This window comes from Peromyscus eremicus, chromosome 2 (assembly GCF_949786415.1).
Source record: "Peromyscus eremicus chromosome 2, PerEre_H2_v1, whole genome shotgun sequence".
NCBI lineage: Eukaryota > Metazoa > Chordata > Mammalia > Rodentia > Cricetidae > Peromyscus > Peromyscus eremicus.
In genome coordinates this window covers 138,397,191-138,401,059 of record NC_081417.1, presented here as the reverse complement: position 1 = coordinate 138,401,059, position 3,869 = coordinate 138,397,191, and the positions used below count along the sequence as shown (strand labels likewise).

The following is a 3,869-nucleotide window of genomic DNA, read 5'->3' as shown; positions in this document are numbered from 1 at the left end:
AGAATCGTAACATCACAATCTAGCTCACTCTTATGTAGAGGAACTAGAAAAAACTCAATGCAGACGTTAGCTAAAAATGATTCCAGGGTGGTGGTGCTCCAGGCGTCTGGCAGAAGCCAATACCAAGTTTTGTTAAATAACTCAGTTTAGGAGACTGGAGAATCTCAGTCACTCAGTGAGGCCCAGTCACTAGAGATCCCCAGCACCCACACACAACGCTGGACAGGGTGCCATGCATCTGTAATCCTAGTGTTGAGGTGGAGACAGATTGCTAGAGCTGGATAGCCAACTAGTGTTACTGAATTAGTGATCCCAGGTTCCAGGAGATACCTCACTGAAGAAAAATAAGATAGGTCTTAATAGAAGACACCCTATGTCAACCTCTGGCTTTCACACACACACACACACACACACATACACACACACACACACACACACACACACACACACAGAAACATATGTACACATATAACACACACACACACACACACACACACACACACACACACCCCTCTCTTTAGGTGGTATAGAACCTCACTTTAATTTCAGTACTCAGGAAGATGTGGTAGGAGGACCACCATGAGTTCAAGGCCAGCCTGAGCTGTATAGGGAGACCTTGTGCCCTCAAAAGTAAACTCATTTTTTCTAAGACTGCAAATTATTTCCACTAATAAAGTTCCAAAGAAAATGACGGCCTCAATCAAATATCACTAAACACATAAAGAAATACGTCATCAGCTAGGCAGTGGTGGCGCATGCCTTTAATCCCAGCACTCAGGAGGCAGGCGGATCTCTGTGAGTTTGAGGCCAGCCTGGTCTACAGAGTGAGATCCAGGACAGGCATTAAAACTACACAGAGAAAGAAAGAAAGAAAGAAAGAAAGAAAGAAAGAAAGAAAGAAAGAAAGAAAGAAAGAAAGAAAGAAAGATGGCATCATGCAAAAGAACAGTAGTGAGGGTTAATTTCATGTGTCAACTTGACCAAATTAAGGGATATGCAGCTAACTGGTAAACAACAACAACAAAACACATAAATGTTATTTCTGAGAAGGTCTATAAGTTTATTTCCAAAAGATATTAGCAAGCTGGGTAAGATCTAGCGGGAAAATAACTTTTGGACAGAGCCCATGTTGAGTCAAATTCAATAGCTATATCCCTCTCTATGAATCAACTTTATGCACATTTATTCATATGCTCCTAAATCATTAAGTACATTTACATGCACATACACATTTTTTTTTTTTTTTTTGGTTTTTCGAGACAGGGTTTCTCTGTGTAGCTTTGCGCCTCTCCTGGAACTCACTTGGTAGCCCAGGCTGGCCTCGAACTCACAGAGATCCGCCTGGCTCTGCCTCCCGAGTGCTGGGATTAAAGGCGTGCACCACCACCGCCCGGCAAGATCTACTCTTATCTATGTTGGCAGGCATGATCCAATTCACTGAGAGTCCAGTAGGAGCAAAAAGGTGGAAGAGATGTCATCTTTCTTTTTTCTTGACTTGAGACATCAATCTTCTATTGCCTTTGGTTACTGGGGCTCAGACTGAGGTTTGTCCCAATAGTTCCAACTTACACCACCTTTCCTTGCTTCCCAGTCTCAGAGAGCGTGTCGGGAAATCTCAAAGCTTCCACAGCTGTGGCAATGCATCCTTCTGATAGACCTACCCCTGTATATCTACACAGCTAGTTCTGTTTCTCTGGAGAGTTCTAACTAATACAACCAGTGGAAACAGCAAGTCGGGCTGGGGATGTAGCTAGCTAGGAGAGTGTTTGCCTAGCATGCATGAAGCCTTGGGGGTCAATCCCCAGCACCCCACAAACTGGTACAGTGGCTCACATCTGTAATATCAGTACTTGGAAGATGGAGAGAGGAGAACTGGAAGTTCAAGGTCATCTGTGAGGTCATAGTAACTTCAAGGCCAGCCTGACATACCTGAGACCTTGTCTTCTCGAGACTGCCCAGATTAGAGATTGACCTAACTGGGAGGTGGGGGGTGGAGGAGGGGATGAAGAAATGAAGAAGCAACAGACACAAACAAAAGCTGTGATTGGGTGGGCTGTGGGCTGTGATGGGGATGCACCAGCAGCAGCCCAGAATATCAGCATGTTTATTATCTACAGCTCCAACCAGGAGGCAGGTTAGCTAATCTGGTAGGCGTTCCCTAGAGGGGAGCAATCCCAGGTTGCAGCCAACTGGAAGAAAGCGCATATCTTTAATCCCAGCATTTGAGAGGCGGAGGCAGGGGGATCTCTGTGAGTCAAGGCCAGCCTGGTCTACAGAGTGACTTCCAGGACAATCAGGGCTACACAGAGAGACCCCATCTTAAAAAAATGTCCACAGCAACTTATTTCACAATGGACCCTGTGTTAATAACATGTATTAAAATGAGAAATATGTACATATATTAAAGGGGGATTTATTACATTGGCTTTAGAGGTTGAAGTATAGTCAGTCCACCAAGGGCTCCCTCACACTGGAGAGACTGAGGATATGGTCGTCATTCAGTCTGTGAGGCTTGATGTCTCATCATATTCAAACTGGCACTGAAGGCATGGAGGATTCCTGCAGAGCTGTTGGTCTTCAGCGTATGTCAGAAGCCCAAAGCCATTGTTTCTAATAGTGGTGGAGGGATGCTGCAGCAACAGAATAGATGGATTTGACAGTGAGAATATGAACAAGCAGGCAAAAATCAAAGCTTCCTTCTTCCATGACCCTTTATTTGGCTGCCACAAGGTGTAGCCCAAATTCAGCGTGGGTCTTTCCAGCATCAAACAATTGGATTAAGAAAATCCCTCACAGTTGGAGAGGTGGGAAAGATGGAGGAGCAAAGAGGGGTGTTGTTGTTGTTGTTTTGGTTTGATTTTGATTTTGTTTGCTTGCTTGTTTTGGTTTGGTTTGATTTTTTTTTATTTTCTTTTAGGAGATGCTGCAGGGGTGAAGGGAGGATGTAGAGGGACTGGGAGGTGAGCAGAATTAGGGTGCATGATGTGGGATTCCCAGGGATTCAATAAAGAAATTACATTCAATTTTTTAAAAAATTTCAAAAAGAAAAAAAGAAAGAAAGAAAGAAAGAAAGAAAGAAAGAAAGAAAGAAAGAAAGAAAGAAAGAAAGAAAGGGAAAGGGAAGGAAAGGAAAGGAAAGGAAAGGAAAGGAAAGGAAAGGAAAGGAAAGGAAAGGAAAGGAAAGGGAAGGGAAGGGAAGGGAAGGGAAGGAAAGGGAAAGGAAAGGAAAGGAAAAGAAAAGAAAGTACCTGTACTAGAGTTCTCGAAGAGAATCTGCTGGTCTTGATTCACTGGTAGGGGTCTTCAGTGTCTCTGTTAGTGCCCAGATCAGAAACATGTCCTACCAGGGGCCATGCATGCTAATGCATGTTTTAATTCCAGCATTATGGAAATGTGTTGGTGGATCTCTATGAGGCCATTGTAGTGTATTAAGAGTCTTTTTGTCTTCACCTAGGGCTACTACAAACCTCTGGGGAAGGGAAAGCTCCCTAAGCAGCCTGTCATCGTGAAAGCCAAATTTTTCAGCGGAAGAGCTGAAGAGAAGATAAAGGGTGTTGGAGGTGCCTGTGTCCTGGTGGCTTGAAGCCACCCAGGGAGGTTAATTAAATGCTAACATTTTCCAAGAAAAAAAGAAAAAAGAAAATCCCTCACAGGCATGCCCAGCATTTCTGGGTTTTTGTTGATTACAGATGCAGTCAAATTGACAAGGAGATGGGCCATCAGAAACCCAAACTAGAAACAACAAAAATGTCCTTCAACGGAAAAAAACAAGTACTAAATTATGAATAGAATGAAATTTGAAAAATCATGCAGCAATAAAAATTTTAAAAAGAGAAAACAATTGTGATAATACTACCACAGACCAGGCA

At 43.3% G+C, this 3,869-nt stretch overlaps 1 non-coding gene across 1 annotated transcript; it reads left to right on the top strand.

Annotated features, from left to right (window-relative positions):
* Window positions 1-3,253: 3,253 nt before the first annotated feature.
* Window positions 3,254-3,339, top strand: LOC131905423 (small nucleolar RNA SNORA3/SNORA45 family). Its single transcript, XR_009377935.1, has one exon. It is a non-coding gene; the product is annotated as a small nucleolar RNA SNORA3/SNORA45 family (small nucleolar RNA).
* The last annotated feature ends 530 nt before the right edge of the window (window positions 3,340-3,869 follow it).